At 36.8% G+C, this 23,696-nt stretch overlaps 1 long non-coding RNA gene across 1 annotated transcript in view; it reads left to right on the top strand.

Annotated features, from left to right (window-relative positions):
• The first annotated feature begins 944 nt into the window (after nt 1-944).
• The window catches only part of LOC139757283 (uncharacterized), a 357,868-nt gene continuing 335,116 nt past the window's right edge, over nt 945-23,696 (top strand). Inside the window, exon 1 of the long non-coding RNA XR_011714564.1 lies at nt 945-1,429. This is a non-coding gene — a long non-coding RNA (uncharacterized lncRNA). The remainder of the gene's footprint in view (nt 1,430-23,696) is intronic.

Here is a 23,696-nt window from a genome sequence, read left to right on the forward strand (position 1 = left end):
GTGTTAAAATTATGATGACTGGGTGTCAAAAAATTGATTTTTTGATGGATATTTCAGTGAGCATCTTATAGCTTAAAATTTATTAATTTATTACAGTTATTATATAAGCATTTATTACAAGTACAAGGATTATGCAAACTGTAAATAAGTCTTATTAAAGTCATCCTATCGTTAAAAGAGCAACCTCCAATCATTATCACCCTTCGAATATGTAACAGTATTTTAAAAATTTCCAAATGTCGAGAAAAACATGCACAAACATGGAGAGAGAGAGAGAGAGAGAGAGAGAGAGAGAGAGAGAGAGAGAGAGAGAGAGAGAGATAATGGAGGAGTAATTTTATGTATATGTGCCATAGCATTTCTAAACTGTAGATTACAACAAATTACGTTTAATATAGTTAATGCTTGTCACAGTTCACTATTTTTGTTTTCGTTATTATTACTTGCACCCTTCGTTTAGACTACGATGTAGACATGATGTAAGGGAAATCAGGAATCGTAATCACTGGAATCTATTCCATGTTTTTTGAGGAGTCGTAATCGATTTCATGGTCTCCAAAATAATCGAAACATTCCATTGCAAAAGTATTCGTGAATATGATTACATTGTGATAACTTTCCAGCTATGAAGCTCAATTTTATGCTCTCCACAGAAGAGAGTAAATTTGGGGGAAATGAAATATGGAATAGGCCTATACTCAGATTGTGAGTGTGTCTTGCCTATAAAGCTGGCCAACGAGATATTGCAGGTTGGAAAATAGTTTTTTTCTTGCATTACATTGACTCTAGCTATAGCCTTAAGGTTTTGGCATTATTTTGAAGATGCTGACTTTAATTTCTTATTAAGCCTAATATTCATAGTCACATTTCAGCCAATGAAATATGCGTTTGGTCCTGTTTCCCTCCGATAATGTAGTTTGTAAATAGATTACAAACCTTTCGAATCAATCGATTTCAACGCTCTCTGGGTGCAATCGTTACCGTAATCAGTCTTCCTAAGTAATCGTGATGGTTTCTATGGATGATAGAATCGTAACATGTCTGCTACGTTGTGTAATATCACCTCTGCTAACTGCCTCTGCCCCACCCATAAATCCACTATCAGTTAATCCCCGCCCGACCCCTCTCCCGTGTGAATGATTCGAATCAACTCGATCCTCCCGGAGTTCACACTTGCCACACTGTTTCGAGTGACAACGTTGACTGTACCAAGTTTCGAGTGACAACGTTGACTGTACCAAGTTTCGAGTGACAACGTTGACTGTACCAAGTTTCGAGTGACAACGTTGACTGTACCAGTGATTTGCTTGAACGTCGGGCAGTGGCTTTTAAACTTTCTAACCATTGTGATCGTGTAAATACAAGCAGTACTCATTCGCCGACTTTTGTTTGTGTTACTGATGCTTAATGTCTCCTCTACATGTTGGAGGTAAGTGAATTATTGCCAGTATGCCTTTTTGAAGAATAGCTACCTTCAGCATGTTTTAGAGATATGGTTGATATGTCTTTCGTGTTGGAATATGAGGATGGAAGCTCAGGGACAAAGCTGAGGCCCTAGCTCAGCCTAAGTTAAACTCTAACCTCACGCTGACTGAGGAACACTAACCTCACGCTGACCTTGAAACTCCATCCCAGAGCCTACAACCTCGTTTCCATACCAAATTTGTGATATAAGTTCTTGAACTAAAGAATTCTTGTTGTTGAAATGGACGCTGTGTTAAAGTAGCTTTCTGAGATAGTTGCTTCGAGGGGTACTAGTTTTTTCAAAGTAATGAGGTTGGTAAGTTTGATCTTCTGTATAAGAAACAGAGGTAATCCAGGCATCATTAAGACTGGCCTTTAAAGTGAAAGCAGTTCAGTCCCTAAAGATTTCGGTAGTGTAAGGGCTATTGTTCGCTCAGAATGCAAATCTGTAGTTAAGATATTGTTTGGATACCATTAAGGCTTGGAAGTATATGAATGGTTACTCTATGAAGATCCTTTGATTGTTGGCTTCATATTTAATGGGTATCAGTCGGCTTTAGGAAGCATTATATTTCCCATGATTATTTGAAGTATAGAAGCCCTTCATTATTATATGTTTTGGACTAAAAAATATATGAATTATTACCTGTAATTTTTGGTATTTTTCTGAGGAAAATAGAGTAGTTTCAAAAACTCAGTATAAGAAATATTTTTCATTCTGGTTAAGAATTTTTGTTTGAAATATTGTTTTGGATTTTGGTAAAGCCTGTACTATTTAAACATTTACTCTTTCAAAAGATCCTATGATTATTAGCGACATTTTTATGAGCTTAGTGAAGAGTTTTGAGATAATTTCCAAGATTATATCAGGTAGAGAGTCTTTTCTATTTCATTTTGCAGTTTTGAAAGGTTTTGTGGGCAAAAGAAAATACCCTGAACTCTTATCTGCAAATTTTGGTGTTTCTGAGGGTAGCAGATTTGCTTAAAGACCTATGTATAAAGACTATTTATCATGCTGAATATGAGTGTGGTTGAATTAATATTTTAGGTCTCAATAAGGCCTGTAATTAAGTATTTAGATGATTACTTTTAAAAAAAGCTCCTGTGATTACAGGTTTTGTATTTAATGGGTATTTGTTGGCTTCAGGAAGCATGATGAGAAATTTTAATGATTATTTCATATACAGAAGTATTTCATTATGGTATAACTCAGTTTCGTAACAAAAGATATTTTAGGCTAAAAAATACCTTGTGTTTTATGGAAATTTTCTAATGGTAATAGACCCTAAACACCTAAGTTTAAGGGCTGTTGTTCATCATGAACAAAAATCTGGTTTGAAATATTGTTTGGGTATAATTAAGGCATGTAACTATTTAAATGGTTACTCTCTGTGAAGATCCTCTAATTATTTGCTCTGTATCTAATGGGTGTATGTCAAGTTCAGGAAGCAATATGAGATATTTTCTTTGATTATTTCAAGTATACAAATATTTTGTATTATAGTTCAATTTCTAAACAAGAGGAATTTTGGGCTACAAAATACCCTAAACTATTACCTGTAATTTTTGGTATTTTTCTAAGGGCAATAATAGATCTGCTTGAACACCTAAGTATAAGAACTATTGTTCATCTTGAATACAAATCTGGTGTTGAAATATTGTTTGGGTATCATTTGGCCAGAAATTAAGTATGTATAAGGTTACTCTTTCAAAAGATATTGTGATTAGTGGCTTTGTATATGATGGGTATCTATTGCCTTGGTGAAGCACAGATATTTTCCATGATTATATATAGTAAAGAAGTATTTGATTGTTATATTTCATTTTAAAACAAAAGGTTTCTTAGGTTAAAGATTTTAATACCCTTAACTGTTACTTGCCATGTTTGGTAATTTTCTGTGCAAAGTAAATTTGCTCGAAAATCTCATTTTAAGGTCTATTTTCTATGGTTGATATGCATCTAGGCTTAAGATATTGTTTGGGTGTCAGTAAGACTTGTAATAAAGCCAGTAAATGGTTCCTATTTTGAAAGATTCTGTGATTATTGGTTTGGTGTTAAATGCTTATCTTTTGGCTTAGTGAAAAGTTGTGAGATATTTTCCAAGATTATATCAAGTAGAGAAGCTTTTCTATGTTATATTTCAGTGAAGGCATGTACAGAGCATTAGATTGGGGAAGAGCAATGTGGTTTCAGAAGTGGTAGAGGATGTGTGGATCAGGTGTTTGCTTTGAAGAATGTACGTGAGAAATACTTAGAAAAACAAATGGATTTTGTATGTAGCATTTATGGATCTAGAGAAGGCATGATGGAGTTGATAGAGATGCTTTTTGGAAGATAGCCCATCAAATTTACTGGGTATGTATCTGGGAGTAAGAGTATTATGATATATTTTCCATGATTATTTCAAGTGTAGAAGTGTTTGAATTGTCTTATCTTTCAATTTTAAAACAAAACGATTTTTGAGATAAAATACCGTGAACTAATACCTTCAGTTCTTGGCATTTTTCTCAGAAAAATAGATTTTCTTTAAAAACTCATTATTTTATTATATTTTTTTATTTTGCTTTGTCGCTGTCTCCCGCGTTTGCGAGGTAGCGCAAGGAAACAGACGAAAGAAATGGCCCAACCCACCCCCCTACACATGTATATACATACCTGTCCACACACGCAAATATACATACCCATACATCTCAATGTACACATATATATACACACACAGACACATACATATATACACATGCACACAATTCACACTGTCTGCCTTTATTCATTCCCATCGCCACCTCGCCACACATGGAATGGAATAACATCCCCCTCCCCCCTAATGTGTGCGAGGTAGCGCTAGGAGAAGACATCAAAGGCCCCATTCATTCACAGTCTCTAGCTGTCATGCAATAATGCCTGAAACCACAGCTCCCTTTCCACATCCAGGCCCCACACAACTTTCCATGGTTTACCCCAGACGCTTCACTTGCCCTGATTCAGTCCATTGACAGCGCGTTGACCCTGGTATACCACATCGATCCAATTCACTGTATTCCTTGCCCGCCTTTCACCCTCCTGCATGTTCAGGCCCCAATCACTCAAAATCTTTTTCACTCATTATGAGAAGTATATTTCATGCTGAAGACAAATCTGTTGTTAAATATGTGTTTAGTTTTCTTTATGACATTCATTTAAGCTGTTAAATGAAATCAATTTTGAAATATCTTCTGCTCCATTGCATTGTATTTCCTGGGTATGTATCAGTAACTGAGAGCATTGTGATATTTTTCCATGATTATTTCAAGTATAGAAGTGTTTGAATATCTTGCCTTTCAATTTTGAAACAAAAAGTTTTTGGAGGTAATAAATACCCAGAACCATTACTTTCAATTTTTGGTATGTTTCCCAGAGAGTAAATTTCCTTTAAAAACTGATTATAAGAAGTACTTTTCATTCTGAATACAAATATTGTGTTAAAATAACGTTGTCCTCTTAATTAATTGAGCTGTTAGATGAAGTCAATTTTGAAATATTTGTTCCTTTGCATCTTACTGTGTCTGTATCGGTGACAGAACATTATGATATATTTTCCATGATTATGTCAAGTATAGAAATGTTTTAATATTATATTGTTCAGTGTTGACACAAAATATTTTCTGAGCTAAAAAATACCCTAATCTGTTCCCTTCGGTTCTTGGCATTTGTGTCAGAAAAATTTATTTCCTTTAAAAACTTATTAAAAGAAGTATTTTTCATGCTGAATACAAATCCGCAGTTAAAATACTGTTTAGTTGTCCTTATTTTTTTTTTTTTTTTATTATACTTTGTCGCTGTCTCCCGCGTTAGCGAGGTAGCGCAAGGAAACAGACGAAAGAAATGGCCCAACCCCCCCCCCATACACATGTATATACACACGTCCACACACGCAAATATACATACCTACACAGCTTTCCATGGTTTACCCCAGACGCTTCACATGCCTTGATTCAATCCACTGACAGCACGTCAACCCTGGTATACCACATCGCTCCAATTCACTCTATTCCTTGCCCTCCTTTCACCCTCCTGCATGTTCAGGCCCCGATCACACAAAATCTTTTTCACTCCATCTTTCCACCTCCAATTTGGTCTCCCTCTTCTCCTCGTTCCCTCCACCTCCGACACATATATCCTCTTGGTCAATCTTTCCTCACTCATTCTCTCCATGTGCCCAAACCACTTCAAAACACCCTCTTCTGCTCTCTCAACCACGCTTTTTTTATTTCCACACATCTCTCTTACCCTTATGTTACTCACTCGATCAAACCACCTCACACCACACATTGTCCTCAAACATCTCATTTCCAGCACATCCATCCTCCTGCGTACAGCTCTATCCATAGCCCATGCCTCGCAACCATACAACATTGTTGGAACCACTATTCCTTCAAACATACCCATTTTTGCTTTCCGAGACAATGTTCTCGACTTCCACACATTCTTCAAGGCCCCCAGAATTTTCGCCCCCTCCCCCACCCTATGATCCACTTCCGCTTCCATGGTTCCATCCGCTGCCAGATCCACTCCCAGATATCTAAAACACTTCACTTCCTCCAGTTTTTCTCCATTCAAACTCACCTCCCAATTGACTTGACCCTCAACCCTACTGTACCTAATAACCTTGCTCTTATTTACATTTACTCTTAACTTTCTTCTTCCACACACTTTACCAAACTCAGTCACCAGCTTCTGCAGTTTCTCACATGAATCAGCCACCAGCGGTGTATCATCAGCGAACAACAACTGACTCACTTCCCTCCCAAGCTCTCTCATCCCCAACAGACTTCATACTTGCCCCTCTTTCCAAAACTCTTGCATTTACTTCCCTAACAACCCCATCCATAAACAAATTAAACAACCATGGGGACATCACACACCCCTGCCGTAAACCTACATTCACTGAGAACCAATCACTTTCCTCTCTTCCTACACGTACACATGCCTTACATCCTCGATAAAAACTTTTCACTGCTTCTAACAACTTTCCTCCCACACCATATATTCTTAATACCTTCCACAGAGCATCTCTATCAACTCTATCATATGCCTTCTCCAGATCCATAAATGCTACATACAAATCCATTTGCTTTTCTAAGTATTTCTCACATACATTCTTCAAAGCAAACACCTGATCCACACATCCTCTACCACTTCTGAAACCACACTGCTCTTCCCCAATCTGATGCTCTGTACATGCCTTCACCCTCTCAATCAATACCCTCCCATATAATTTACCAGGAATACTCAACAAACTTATACCTCTGTAATTTGAGCACTCACTCTTATCCCCTTTGCCTTTGTACAATGGCACTATGCACGCATTCCGCCAATCCTCAGGCACCTCACCATGAGTCATACATACATTAAATAACCTTACCAACCAGTCAACAATACAGTCACCCCCTTTTTTAATAAATTCCACTGCAATACCATCCAAACCTGCTGCCTTGCCGGCTTTCATCTTCCGCAAAGCTTTCACTACCTCTTCTCTGTTTACCAAATCATTTTCCCTAACCTTTATGACAGTGAATTTCAAAATTTTTCTGCTCCTTTGCATTGTATTTACTGGGTATGTATTTGTAAATGAGAGCATTATGGTATATTTTCCATGAATATTTCAAGTATAGAAGTGTTTGTATATTTCATCTACAATTTTTGGAAAAAAATAGATTTTTTTTTTAAAACTCATTATGAGAAGTGTTAGAATATCGTTTAGTCGTCTTTATGACATTCAGTTAAGCTGTTAAATGAATTCAATTTTTAAATATTTTCTGATCCTTTGCACCGTATTTACTGGGTATGTATCGATAACTTAGAGCATTATGATATATTTTCCATGATTATTTCAAGTATAGAAGCGTTTGAATATCTCATCTTTCAATTTTAAAACAAAATGTTTTTAGAGCTAAAGAATACCCTGAATTATTTTTGGCATTTTTCTCAGAAAAATAGATTTCCTTTAAAAACTCATTAAAAGAAGTAGTTTTCGTGCTGAATACAAATCTGGTGTTAGAATATTGTTTAGTCATCTTTATAACATTCATTTAAGCTGTTAAATGAAGTCCATTTTAAAATATTTTCTGCTCTTTTGCATCGTATTTACTGGGTATGTATCAGTAACTGAGAGCATCATGCTATATTTTCCATGATTATTTCAAGCATAGAAGTGTTTGAATATCTTAAATTTCAATTTTGAAACAAAAAGTTTTTGGAGTTAAGAAATGCCCTGAACCATTACATTCAATACTTGGTATGTTTCCCAGAAAGTAAATATCCTTTAAAAACTGATTATAAGAAGTATTTTTCATTCTGAATGTAAATATGATGTTAAAGTAATGTTTTGTTTAGTCATCTTGATAGCATTAAGCTGTTAAATGAAGTCAATTTTATAATATTTTCTGCTCCTTTGCATCATATATACTAGGTATGTATCAGTAACTGAGAGCATTATGATATATTTTCCATGATTATTTCAAGCATAGAAGTGTTTGAATATCTTAAATTTCAGTTTTGAAACAAAAAGTTTTTGGGGCTAATAAATACCCTGAACATTCAATTTTTGATATGTCTCCCAGAAAGTAAATTTCCTTTAAAAACTGATTATAAGAAATATTTTTCATTCTGAATGTAAACATGGTGTTAAAGTAACGTTTAGTCCTCTTAATGACGCTTAAGCTGTTAAATTAAATCAATTTTTAAATATTTTCTGATCCTTTGCATCGTATTTACTGGGTATGTATCGATGAGTTAGAGCATTATGATAGATTTTCCATGATTATTTCAATAAGCATCGTATTTACTGGGTATGTATCGATGAGGTAGAGCATTATGATATATTTTCCATTATTATTTAAAGTATAGACATGTTTGAATATCCTATCTTTCAGTTTTAAAACAAAATCTTTTTAGAGCTAAAAAATATCCAGAACTATTACCTTCGATTTTTGGCATTTTTCTCAGAAAAATAGATTTCCTTTAAAAACTCATGAAAAAAAGTATTTTACATGCTGAATACAAATCTGGTGTTAAAATATTGTTTAGTCATCTTTGTTCCATTCATTTAAGCTGTTAAATGAAGTCCATTTTAAAATAGTTTCTGCTCCTTTGCATCGTATTTACTGGGTATGTATCAGTAACTGAGAGCATTATGATATATTCTCCAGGATTATTTCAAGCATAGAAGTGTTTGAATATCTTAAATTTCAGTTTTGAAACAAAAAGTTTTTGGAGCTAATAAATACCCTGAACCATTACATTCAATTCTTGGTATGTTTCCCAAAAGATAAATTTCCTTTAAAAACTGATTATAAGTATTTTTCATTCTGAATGTAAATATTGTGTTAAAGTAACATTTAGTCCTCTTAATGACACTTAAGCTGTTAAATGAAGTCAATTTTGAAATATTTCTGTTCCTTTGCATCATATTTACTATTAGTGACCAAGAGTATTATGATATGTTTTCCATAATTATATCAAGTATAGAAGTGTTTGAATATTTATATCTCAATTTTGAAAGAAAAAATTTTTTGAGCAAAAAATACCCTTAACTGTTACCTTCATTTTTTGGCTTTTTTGTCAAAAAAATTGATTTCCTCTAAAAACTAATTATAAGAAGCATTTTTTATGCTGAATACAAATCTGCTGTTAAAATATTATTTAGTCGTCCAGATGATATTCTATTAAGTTATTGAATGAAGTCAAATTCAAAATTCTTCTGCTCCTTTGCATTGTATTTACTGGGTATATATCAGTAACTGAGAACATTATGATATATTTCCTATGATTATTTCAAGTATAGAAGTATAGAATTCTTTCTCCCCTATCCCTGATCACCTTTGGGGATAGGGGAGAAAGAATACTTCCCACGTATTCCCTGTGTGTCGTAGAAGGTGACTAAAAGGGGAGGGAGCAGGGGGCTGGAAATCCTCCCCTCTTGTTTTTTTTTTTTTTTTCCAAAAGAAGGAACAGAGAACGAGGCCGGGTGGGGATGTTCCTTCGGAGGCCTGGTCCTCTGTTCTTGGCGCTGCCTTGCTGACGCGGGAAGTGGCGAATAGTATGAAAGAAGTGTTTCAATATTCTTATTTCAATTTTGAAAGAAAAAGGTCTTGGAGTCAAAAAAATAACCTTAAGTATTACCTTAAATTTTTGTCATTTTTCTCAGTAAAATAGATTTTCTTCAAAAAGTCATTATGAGAAGTATACTTTATGGTGAATACAAATCTGTCGTTAGAATATCTTTATAACATTCAGATATGCTGTCAGATAATTCAATTTTTAAATATTTTCTCCTCCTTTGCATCATATTTACTGGTTATGTATTGGTGACTAAGAGCATTATGATATATTTTCCATGATTATTTCAAGTATAGAAGTGTTTGAATATCTTATCTTTCAATTTTAAAACAAAATGTTTTTTGAGCTAAGAAATATCTTGAACTATTATCTTCAGTTTTTGGCATTTTGTCAGAAAAATAGATTTCTTATGATATATTTCCCTTGATTATTTCAAGTATAAAAGTGTTTGAATATTTTATCTTTCAGATTTAGAAAAAAAAGAAATTTAAGCTAAAAAACTGCCTGAACCGTTACCTTCAGTTTTTTGTATTTTTGTCAGAAAATTAATTTCTTTGAAAAACTCATTATAAGAAGTATTTTTCATGCTGAATACGAATCTGGTGCTGAAATATTGTTTAGTCATCTTTATGACATTCAATGAAGCTGTTGAATGAATTCAATTTTTGAATATTTTCTGATCCTTTGCATCGTATATACCATGTATGTATCAATGACTAAGAGCATTATATATTTTCCATGATTATTTCAAGTATAGAAGTGTTTATATATCATATCTTTCAGTTAGAAAAAAAAATGTTTTTTGAGTTAGAAAATACCCTGAATGTTTGATTTTTGGCATTTTTTCAGAAAAATATTTTCTCTTCAAAATCTCATTATAAGAAGTATTTTTCACGAATACAAATCTGGTGTTAAAATGTTGTTTACTCATCTTTATAACATTCAGTTAACTGTTAGGTGAAGACAATTTTAGAATATTTATCTGCTCCTTTGCATTGTATTTATTGGGCATGTGTCAGTAACTGAGAGCATTATGATAAATTTTCCATGATTATTGCAAGTATAGAAGTGTTTGAATATGTATCTCAATTTTGAAACAAAATTTTTTGAGCTAAAAAACACCCTAAAATATTACCTTCAATTTTTGGCATTTTTGTCGAAAAATTTATTTCCTTTAAAAACTAATTATGATAAGTATTTTTTGTGCTGAATACAAATCTGCTGTTAAGATACTGTTTAGTCTTCCTTATGACATTGAAATTCGAAATTTTTCTGCTCATTTGCATTGTGTTTACTGGGTATGTATTGATAACTGAGAGCATTATGATATATTTTCCATGGTTATTTTGAGTATAGATGTGTTTGAATATTTTATCTTCCAATTTTGGAAGAAAAAGTTTTTGGAGCCAAAAAATACCCATGAGTATTACCTTCAATTTTTGGCATTTTTGTTAGAAAAATAGATTTTCATTAAAAATTCATGAGAAGTATATTTTATACTGAATACAAATCTGGTGTTAGAATATCGTTTAGTCGTCTTTATGACATTCAATTAAGCTGTTAAATGAATTCAGTTTATAATATTTTCTGATCATTTGTGTCATATTGACTGGGTATGTATTGATGACTTAGAGCATTATGATATATTTTCCACGATTATTTCAAGTATAGAAGTGTTTGAACATCTCATCTTTCAATTTTAAGACAAAATGTTTTCTGTAAAATCCCATTAAAAGAAGTATTATTTATTCTGAATACAAATATGGTGTTAAAATAACATTTAGTCCTCTTAATGATTCAGTTAAGCTCTTAAATGAAGTCAATTTTATAATTCTTTTCCTTTGCATCATATTTACTGTGTATGTGTAGGTAACTGAGAGCATTGTGATATATTTTCCATGATTATTTCAAGTATAGAAGTGTTTAAATATTTTACCTTTCAATTTTAAAAGAAAAAATTTTTGAGCTTAGAAAATACCCTGAACTATTAACTTCAGTTTTTGGCATTTTTTGTCAGAAAAATAGATTTTCTTTAAAAACTCATTATAAGAAGCATTTTTCATGCTGAATACAAATCTGCTGTTAAAATATCGTTTAGTCTTCTTTATGACACTTGGTTAAGCTGTTAAATGAAGTCAGTTTCAAAATTGTTCTGCTCCTTTGCATTGTATGTACTGGGTACATATTGGTAACTGAGAGCATTATGATATATTTTCTATGATTATTTCAAGTATAGAAGTGTTTGAATATTTTATCTCAGAAAAATAGATTTCCTTTAAAGCTCATTATGAGAAGTATATTTTATGCTGGATACAAATCTGGTTTTAGAATATCATTTATTCATCTTTATGACACTCAGTTAAGCTGTTAAATGAATTCAAATTTCAAATATTTTCTGATCTTTTGCATCATATTTACTGGGTAATTATTTGTTATTGAGAGCATTATGATATTTTTCCATTATTATTTTTCTCAGAAAAATAGATTTCCTTTAAAAACTCATCATGAGAAGTATATTTCCTGATCCTTTGCATCGTATTTACTGAGTATATATTGATGACTTAGAGCTTCATGATATTTTTTCCATGATTATTTCAATTATGGAAGTGTTTGAATATTTTTTCTTACACAGTTTTGAAACAAAATGGTTTTGCTAGCTAAAAGAATATCCTGAACTATTACCTTAAATTTTTGGAATTTTTCTTAAAAAGTAAATTTCCTTTAAAACTCATTATAATCAGAGATTTTCTTTCTGAATACAAATATGGTACTAAAATTGTATTTAGTCCTCTTACTGACACTCGAATAAGCTGTTAAATGAAGTCAGTTTTAAAATGTTTTTGTTCCTTTGCATCATATTTATTGTGTATGTATCTTTGACGAGAGAATATTACGATATATTTTCGATGATTATTTCAAGTATAGAAGTGTTTGAATATTGGATCTTTCAGTTTTTAAAAAGAAAAAAAGTGTTTGAGCCAAAAAATACTCATTATGAGAAGTATATTTTTTGCTGAATACAAATTTGATGTTAGAATATCATTTAGTCATCTTTATGACATTCAATTGATCTGTTAAATAATTCAATTTTTAAATATTTTATGATCCTTTGCATCATATATACTGGGTATTTAGTGGTGACTAAGAGCATTATGATATGTTTTCCATGATTACTTCAAGTATAGAAGTGTTTGAATATATCTTCTTTCAATTTTAAAACTAAATTATTTTCAGATAAAAAATAACCTGAACTATTGACCTTCAATTTTTTGGCATTTTTTTCCAGAAATGATATTTTCTGTAAAAACTCATTATAGCAGAAATTTTCAAGCTCAATACAAATCTGGTGTAAAAAATATTGTTTAGTCTTTTTTATAACCTTCATTGAAGCTGTTAAATGAAGTCAATTTTGAAATATTTCCTGCTCGTTTGCATTGTATTTATTGGGTATGTATTGGTAACTGAGAGCATTATGATATATTTTCCAAGATTATTTCAAGCATAGAAGTACTTTTGAAACAAAAAGTTTTTGGTATTTTTCTGAGAAAGTGGATTTCCTTTAAAAATTAGTTATAAGAAATATTTTTCATTCTGAATACAAGTCTGGTGTTAATATAACGTTTAGTCGTCTTCATGAGATTTAATTAAGCTGTTAGATAAAGACAATGTTAAAATTTCTATTCCTTTGCATTGTATTTACTGTGTATATATCAGTGACTTGAGAGCATTATCATATATTTTCCATGATTATTTCAAGTATAAAAGTGTTTGAATATTTTATCTTTCAGTTTTGGAAGAAAAAGTTTTTGGAGCCAAAAAATTCCCTGAAGTATTATTACCTTCAATTTTTGGCATTTTTCTCAGAAAAATAGATTTTTATTAAAAACTCATTATGAGAAGTATATTTTATGCTTAATACAAATCTGGTGTTAGAATGTCATTTATTTGTCTTTATGACATTCAGTTAAGCTGTTAAATGAATTCAATTTTTATATATTTTCTGATCCTTTGCATCGTATTTACTGAGTATGTATCGATGACTTAGAGCATTATGATCTATTTTCCATGATTATTTCAAGTATAGAAGAGTTTGAATCTCTCATCTTTCAATTTCAAAACAAATGTTTTTAGAGCTAAAAAATACCCTGAACTATTACCTTCAATTTTTCTCAGAAAAATAGATTTTCTTTAAAAGCTCTTTAAAAGAAGTATTTTTCTTTCTGATTACAAGTTTGGTGTTGAAATAACATTTTGTCCTCTTAATGACTTTCAGTTAAGCTCTTAGATGAAGTTTTATTATTTTGCTTTGTCGCTGTCTCCTGCGTTTGCAAGGTAGCGCAAGGAGACAGACGAAAGAAATGGCCCAACCCACCCCCATACACATGTATATACATACGTCCACACACGCAAATATACATACCTACACAGCTTTCCATGGTTTACCCCAGATGCTTCACATGCCTTGATTCAATCCACTGACAGCACGTCAACCCCGGTATACCACATCGCTCCAATTCACTCTATTCCTTGCCCTCCTTTCACCCTCCTGCATGTTCAGGCCCCGATCACACAAAATCTTTTTCACTCCATCTTTCCACCTCCAATTTGGTCTCCCTCTTCTCCTCGTTCCCTCCACCTCCGACACATATATCCTCTTGGTCAATCTTTCCTCACTCATTCTCTCCATGTGACCAAACCATTTCAAAACACCCTCTTCTGCTCTCTCAACCACGCTCTTTTTATTTCCACACATCTCTCTTACCCTTACGTTACTTACTCGATCAAACCACCTCACACCACACATTGTCCTCAAACATCTCATTTCCAGCACATCCATCCTCCTGCGCACAACTCTATCCATAGTCCATGCCTCGCAACCATACAACATTGTTGGAACCACTATTCCTTCAAACATACCCATTTTTGCTTTCCGAGATAATGTTCTCGACTTCCACACATTCTTCAAGGCTCCCAGAATTTTCGCCCCCTCCCCCACCCTATGATCCACTTCCGCTTCCATGTTTCCATCCGCTGCCAGATCCACTCCCAGATATCTAAAACACTTCACTTCCTCCAGTTTTTCTCCATTCAAACTCACCTCCCAATTGACTTGACCCTCAACCCTACTGTACCTAATAACCTTGCTCTTATTCACATTTACTATTAACTTTCTTCTTTCACACACTTTACCAAACTCAGTCACCAGCTTCTGCAGTTTCTCACATGAATCAGCCACCAGCGCTGTATCATCAGCGAACAACAACTGACTCACTTCCCAAGCTCTCTCATCCCCAACAGACTTCATACTTGCCCCTCTTTCCAAAACTCTTGCATTTACCTCCCTAACAACCCCATCCATAAACAAATTAAACAACCATGGAGACATCACACACCCCTGCCGCAAACCTACATTCACTGAGAACCAATCACTTTCCTCTCTTCCTACACGTACACATGCCTGACATCCTCGATAAAAGCTTTTCACTGTTCTAACAACTTGCCTCCCACACCATATATTCTTAATACCTTCCACAGAGCATCTCTATCAACTCTATCTTATGCCTTCTCCAGATCCATAAATGCTACATACAAATCCATTCGCTTTTCTAAGTATTTCTCACATACATTCTTCAAAGCAAACGCCTGATCCACACATCCTCTACCACTTCTGAAACCACACTGCTCTTCCCCAATCTGATGCTCTGTACATGCCTTCACCCTCTCAATCAATACCCTCCCATATAATTTGCCAGGAATACTCAACAAACTTATACCTCTGTAATTTGAGCACTCACTCTTATCCCCTTTGCCTTTGTACAATGGCACTATGCACGCATTCCGCCAATCCTCAGGCACCTCACCATGAGTCATACATACATTAAATAACCTTACCAACCAGTCAACAATACAGTCACCCCCTTTTTTAATAAATTCCACTGCAATACCATCCAAACCTGCTGCCTTGCCGGCTTTCATCTTCCGCAAGGCTTTTACTACCTCTTCTCTGTTTACCAAATCATTTTCCCTAACCCTCGCACTTTGCACACCACCTTGACCAAAACACCCTATATCTGCCACTCTATCATCAAACACATTCAACAAACCTTCAAAATACTCACTCCATCTCCTTCTCACATCACCACTACTTGTTATCACCTCCCCATTTGCGCCCTTCACTGAAGTTCCCATTTGCTCCCTTGTCTTACGCACTTTATTTACCTCCTTCCAGAACATCTTTTTATTCTCCCTAAAATTTGATGATACTCTCTCACCCCAACTCTCATTTGCCCTTTTTTTTTACCTCTTGCACCTTTCTCTTGACCTCCTGTCTCTTTCTTTTATACGTCTCCCACTCAATTTCATTTTTTCCCTGCAAAAATCGTCCAAATGCCTCTCTCTTCTCTTTCACTAATACTCTTACTTCTTCATCCCACCACTCACTACCCTTTCTAATCAACCCACCTCCCACTCTTCTCATGCCACAAGCATCTTTTGCGCAATCCATCACTGATTCCCTAAATACATCCCATTCCTCCCCCACTCCCCTTACTTCCATTGTTCTCACCTTTTTCCATTCGGTACTCAGTCTCTCCTGGTACTTCCTCACACAGGTCTCCTTCCCAAGCTCACTTACTCTCACCACCCTCTTCACCCCAACATTCACTCTTCTTTTCTGGAAACCCATACAAATCTTCACCTTAGCCTCCACAAGATAATGATCAGACATCCCTCCAGTTGCACCTCTCAGCACATTAACATCCAAAAGTCTCTCTTTCGCGCGCCTGTCAATTAACACGTAATCCAATAGCGCTCTCTGGCCATCTCTCCTACTTACATAAGTATACTTATGTATATCTTGCTTTTTAAACCAGGTATTCCCAATCATCAGTCCTTTTTCAGCACATAAATCTACAAGCTCTTCATTTCCATTTACAACACTGAACACCCCATGTATACCAATTATTCCCTCGACTGCCACATTACTCACCTTTGCATTCAAATCACCCAACACTATAACCCGGTCTCGTGCATCAAAACCACTAACACACTCATTCAGCTGCTCCCAAAACACTTGCCTCTCATGATCTTTCTTCTCATGCCCAGGTGCATATGCACCAATAATCACCCATCTCTCTCCATCAACTTTCAGTTTTATCCATATTAATCGAGAATTTACTTTCTTACATTCTATCACATACTTCCACAACTCCTGTTTCAGGAGTACTGCTACTCCTTCCCTTGCATACACACACAGACATATACATATATATGCATGTACATAATTCATACTGTCTGCCTTTATTTATTCCCATTGCCACCTCGCCACACATGGAATAACATCCCCCTCCCCCCCTCATGTGTGCGAGGTAGCGCTAGGAAAAGACAACAAAGGCCCCATTCGTTCACACTCAGTCTCTAGCTGTCATGTAATAATGCCCGAAACCACAGCTCCCTTTCCACATCCAGGCCCCACACAACTTTCCATGGTTTACCCCAGACGCTTCACATGCCCTGATTCAATCCATTGACAGAACGTTGACCCTGGTATACCACATCGATCCAATTCACTTTATTCCTTGCCTGCCTTTCACCCTCCTGCATATTCAGGCCCTGATCACTCAAAATCTTTTTCACTCCATCTTTCCACCTCCAATTTGGTCTCCCTCTTCTCCTCGTTCCCTCCACCTTCGACACATATATCCTCTTGGTCAATCTTTCCTCACTCATTCTCTCCGTGTGGCCAAACCATTTCAAAACACCCTCCCCTGCTCTCTCAACCACACTCTTTTTATTTCCACACATCTCTCTTACCCTTACATTACTTACTCGATCAAACCACCTCACACCACATATTGTCCTCAAACATCTCATTTCCAGCACATCCATTCTCCTGCGCACAACTCTATCCATAGCCCACGCCTCGCAACCATACAACATTGTTGAAACCACTATTCCTTCAAACATACCCATTTTTGCTTTCCGAGATAATGTTCTCGACTTCCACACATTCTTCAAGGCTCTCAGAATTTTCGCCCCCTCCCCCACCCTATGATTCACTTCCGCTTCCATGGTTCCATCCGCTTCCAGATCCACTCCCAGATATCTAAAACACTTTACTTCCTCCAGTTTTTCTCCATTCAAACTTACCTCCCAATTGACTTGACCCTCAACCCTACTGTACCTAATAACCTTGCTCTTATTCACATTTACTCTTCACTTTCTTCTTTCATACACTTTACCAAACTCAGTCACCAGCTTCTGCAGTTTCTCATGAATCAGCCACTAGCGCTGTATCATCAGCGAACAACAACTGATTCACTTCCCAAGCTCTCATCCCCAACAGACTGCATACTTGCACCTCTTTCCAAAACTCTTTCATTCACCTCCCTAACAACCCCATCCATAAACAAATTAAACAACCATGGAGACATCACACACCCCTGCCGCAAACCTACATTCACTGAGAACCAATCACTTTCCTCTCTTCCTACACATACACATGCCTTACATCCTCGATAAAAACTTTTCACGGCTTCTAACAACTTGCCTCCCACACCATATATTCTTAATACCTTCCACAGAGCATCTCTATCAACTCTATCATATGCCTTCTCCAGATCCATAAATGCTACATACAAATCCATTTACTTTTCTAAGTATTTCTCACATACATTCTTCAGAGCAAACACCTGATCCACACATCCTCTACCACTTCTGAAACCACACTGCTCTTCCCCAATCTGATGCTCTGTACATGCCTTTACCCTCTCAATCAATACCCTCCCATATAATTTACCAGGAATACTCAACAAACTTATACCTCTGTAATTTGAGCACTCACTCTTATCCCCTTTGCCTTTGTACAATGGCACTATGCAAGCATTCCGCCAATCCACAGGCATCTCACCATGAATCATACATACATTAAATAACCTTACCAACCAGTCAACAATACAGTCACCCCCTTTTTTAATAAATTCCACTGCAATACCATCCAAACCTGCTGCCTTGCTGGCTTTCATCTTCCGCAAAGCTTTTACTACCTCTTCTCTGTTTACCAAATCATTTTCCCTAACCCTCTCACTTTGCACACCACCTCGACCAAAACACCCTATATCTGCCACTCTGTCATCAAACACATTCAACAAACCTTTAAAATACTCACTCCATCTCCTTCTCACATCACCACTACTTGTTATCACCTCCCCATTAGCGCCCTTCACTGAAGTTCCCATTTGCTCCCTTGTCTTACGCACTTTATTTACCTCCTTCCAGAACATCTTTTTATTCTCCCTAAAATTTAATGATACTCTCTCACCCCAACTCTCATTTGCCCTCTTTTTCACCTCTTGGACCTTTCTCTTGACCTCCTGCCTCTTTCTTTTATACATCTCCCACTCCTGCAAAAATCGTCCAAATGCCTCTCTCTTCTCTTTCACTAATAATCTTACTTCTTCATCCCACCACCCACTACCCTTTCTAATCAACCCACCTCCCACGCTTCTCATGCCACAAGCATTTTTTGTGCAAGCCATCACTGATTCCCTAAATACGTCCCATTCCTCCCCTACTCCCCTTACCTCCTTTGTTCTCACCTTTTTCCATTCTGTACTCAGTCTCTCCTGGTACTTCCTCACACAAGCCTCCTTCCCAAGCTCACTTACATTCACCACCCACTTCACCCCAACATTCTCTCTTCTTTTCTGAAAACCCATACAAATCTTCACCTTTGCCTCCACAAGATAATGATCAGACATCCCTCCAGCTGCACCTCTCAGCACATTAACATCCAAAAGTCTCTCTTTCGCGCGCCTGTCAATTAACACGTGATCCAGTAACGCTCTCTGGCCATCTCTCCTACTTACATTTGTATACTTATGTATATCTCGCTTTTTAAACCAGGTATTCCCAATCACCAGTCCTTTTTCAGCACATAAATCTATAAGCTCTTCACCATTTCCATTTACAACACTGAACACCCCATGTATACCGATTATTCCCTCAACTGCCATATTACTCAAATTTGCATTCAAATCACCCATCACTATAACCCAGTCTCTTGCATCAAAACCACTAACACACTCATTCAGCTGCTCCCAAAACACTTGCCTCTCATGATCTTTCTTCTCATGCCCAGGTGCATATGCACCAATAATCACCCATCTCTCTCCATCAACTTTCAGTTTTACCCATATTAATCAAGAATTTACTTTCTTACATTCTATGACATACTCCCACAACTCCTGTTTCAGTAGTGCTACTCTTTCCCTTGCTCTTGTCCTCTCACTAACCCCTGACTTTACTCCCAAGACATTCCCAAACCTCTCTTCCCCTTTACCCTTGAGCTTCGTTTCACTCAGAGCCAAAACATCCAGGTTCCTTTCCTCAAACATACTACCTATCTCTCCTTTTTTCACATCCTGGTTACATCCACACGCATTTAGACACCCCAATCTGAGCCTTCGAGGATGATGAGCACTCCCTGCGTGACTCCTTCTTCTGTTTCCCATTTTAGAAAGTTAAAATACAAGGAGGGGAGGATTCCTGGCCCCCCGCTCCCGTCCCGTCTAGTCGCCTTCTACGACATGTGAGGAATGCGTGGGAAGTATTCTTTCTCCCCTATCCCCAGGGGTAATATATATATATATTTTTTTTCTATACTTTGTCGCTGTCTCCCGCGTTTGCGAGGTAGCGCAAGGAAACAGACGAAAGAAATAGCCCAACCCCCCCATACACATGTATATGCATACGTCCACACACGCAAATATACATACCTACACAGCTTTCCATGGCTTACCCCAGACGCTTCACATGCCTTGATTCAATCCACTGACAGCACGTCAACCCCGGTATACCACATCGCTCCAATTCACTCTATTCCTTGCCCTCCTTTCACCCTCCTGCATGTTCAGGCCCCGATCACACAAAATCTTTTTCACTCCATCTTTCCACCTCCAATTTGGTCTCCCTCTTCTCCTTGTTCCCTCCACCTCTGACACATATATCCTCTTGGTCAATCTTTCCTCACTCATTCTCTCCATGTGCCCAAACCATTTCAAAACACCTTCTTCTGCTCTCTCAACCACGCTCTTTTTATTTCCACACATCTCTCTTACCCTTACGTTACTCACTCGATCAAACCACCTCACACCACACATTGTCCTCAAACATCTCATTTCCAGCACATCCATCCTCCTGTGCACAACTCTATCCATAGCCCACGCCTCGCAACCATACAACATTGTTGGAACCACTATTCCTTCAAACATACCCATTTTTGCTTTCCGAGATAATGTTCTCGACTTCCACACATTCTTCAAGGCCCCCAGAATTTTCGCCCCCTCCCCCACCCTATGATCCACTTCCGTTTCCATGGTTCCATCCGCTGCCAGATCCACTCCAAGATATCTAAAACACTTCACTTCCTCCAGTTTTTCTCCATTCAAACTCACCTCCCAATTGACTTGACCCTCAACCCTACTGTACCTAATAACCTTGCTCTTATTCACATTTACTCTTAACTTTCTTCTTCCACACACTTTACCAAACTCAGTCACCAGCTTCTGCAGTTTCTCACATGAATCAGCCACCAGCGCTTTATCATCAGCGAACAACAACTGACTCACTTCCCAAGCTCTCTCATCCCCAACAGACTTCATACTTGCCCCTCTTTCCAAAACTCTTGCATTTACCTCCCTAACAACCCCATCCATAAACAAATTAAACAACCATGGGGACATCACACACCCCTGCCGCAAACCTACATTCACTGAGAACCAATCACTTTCCTCTCTTCCTACACGTACACATGCCTTACATCCTCGATAAAAACTTTTCACTGCTTCTAACAACTTTCCACCCACACCATATATTCTTAATACCTTCCACAGAGCATCTCTATCAACTCTATCATATGCCTTCTCCAGATCCATAAATGCTACATACAAATCCATTTGCTTTTCTAAGTATTTCTCACATACATTCTTCAAAGCAAACACCTGATCCACATATCCTCTACCACTTCTGAAACCACACTGCTCTTCCCCAATCTGATGCTCTGTACATGCCTTCACCCTCTCAATCAATACCCTCCCATATAATTTACCAGGAATACTCAACAAACTTATACCTCTGTAATTTGAGCACTCACTCTTATCCCCTTTGCCTTTGTACAATGGCACTATGCACGCATTCCGCCAATCCTCAGGCACCTCACCATGAGTCATACATACATTAAATAACCTTACCAACCAGTCAACAATACAGTCACCGCCTTTTTTAATAAATTCCACTGCAATACCATCCAAACCTGCTGCCTTGCCGGCTTTCATCTTCCGCAAAGCTTTCACTACCTCTTCTCTGTTTACCAAATCATTTTCCCTAACCCTCTCACTTTGCACACCACCTCGACCAAAACACCCTATATCTGCCACTCGATCATCAAACACATTCAACAAACCTTCATAATACTCACTCCATCTCCTTCTCACATCACCACTACTTGTTATCACCTCCCCATTTGCGCCCTTCACTGAAGTTCCCATTTGCTCCCTTGTCTTACGCACTTTATTTACCTCCTTCCAGAACATCTTTTTATTCTCCCTAAAATTTAATGATACTCTCTCACCCCAACTCTCATTTGCCCTTTTTTTCACCTCTTGCACCTTTCTCTTGACCTCCTGTCTCTTTCTTTTATACGTCTCCCACTCGATTTCATTTTTTCCCTGCAAAAATCGTCCAAATGCCTCTCTCTTCTCTTTCACTAATACTCTTACTTCTTCATCCCACCACTCACTACCCTTTCTAATCAACCCACCTCCCACTCTTCTCTCTCTCTCTCTCTCTCTCTCTCTCTCTCTCTCTATGTATATATATATATATATATATATATATATATATATATATATATATATATATATATATATATATATATATATATATATGAAATTGAGTGGGAGATGTATAAAGGAAAGAGACAGGAGGTCAAGAGAAAGGTGCAAGAGGTGAAAAAGAGGGCAAATGAGAGTTGGGGTGAGAGACTATCATTACATTTTAGTGAGAATAAGAGATGTTCTGGAAGGAGGTAAATAAAGTGTGTAAGACAAGGGAGCAAATGGGAACTTCAGTGAAGGGCGCAAATGGGGAGGTGATAACAAGTAGTGGTGATGTGAGAAGGAGATGGAGTGAGTATTTTGAAGGTTTGTTGAATGTGTTTGATGATAGAGTGGCAGATATAGGGTGTTTTGGTTGGGGTGGTGTGCAAAGTGAGAGGGTTAGGGAAAATAATTTGGTAAACAGAGAAGAGGTAGTAAAAGCTTTGCAGAAGATGAAAGCCGGCAAGGCAGCAGGTTTGGATGGTATTGCAGTGGAATTTATTAAAAAAGGGGGTGACTGTATTGTTGACTGGTTGGTAAGGTTATTTAATGTATGTATGACTCATGGTGAGGTGCCTGAGGATTGGTGGAATGCGTTCATAGTGCCATTGTACAAAGGCAAAGGGGATAAGAGTGAGTACTCAATTTACAGAGGTATATGTTTGTTGAGTATTCCTGGTAAATTATATGGGAGGGTATTGATTGAGAGGGTGAAGGCATGTACAGAGCATCAGATTGGGGAAGAGCAGTGTGGTTTCAGAAGTGGTAGAGGATGTGTGGATCAGGTGTTTGCTTTGAAGAATGTATGTGAGAAATACTTAGAAAAGCAAATGGATTTGTATGTAGCATTTATGGATCTGGAGAAGGCATATGATAGAGTTGATAGAGATGCTCTGTGGAAGGTATTAAGAATATATGGTGTGGGAGGCAAGTTGTTAGAAGCAGTGAAAAGTTTTTATCGAGGATGTAAGGCATGTGTACGTGTAGGAAGAGTGGAAAGTGATTGGTTCTCAGTGAAAGTAGGTTTGCGGCAGGGGTGTGTGATGTCTCCATGGTTGTTTAATTTGTTTATGGATGGGGTTGTTAGGGAGGTGAATGCCAGAGTTTTGGAAAGAGGGGCAAGTATGAAGTATGTTGTGGATGAGAGAGCTTGGGAAGTGAGTCAGTTGTTGTTCACTGTTGATACAGCACTGGTGGCTGATTCATGTGAGAAACTGCAGCAGCTGGTGACTGAGTTTGGTAAAGTGTGTGAAAGAAGA

Source organism: Panulirus ornatus, chromosome 2 (assembly GCF_036320965.1).
Source record: "Panulirus ornatus isolate Po-2019 chromosome 2, ASM3632096v1, whole genome shotgun sequence".
NCBI classification, from domain to species: Eukaryota; Metazoa; Arthropoda; class Malacostraca; order Decapoda; family Palinuridae; genus Panulirus; species Panulirus ornatus.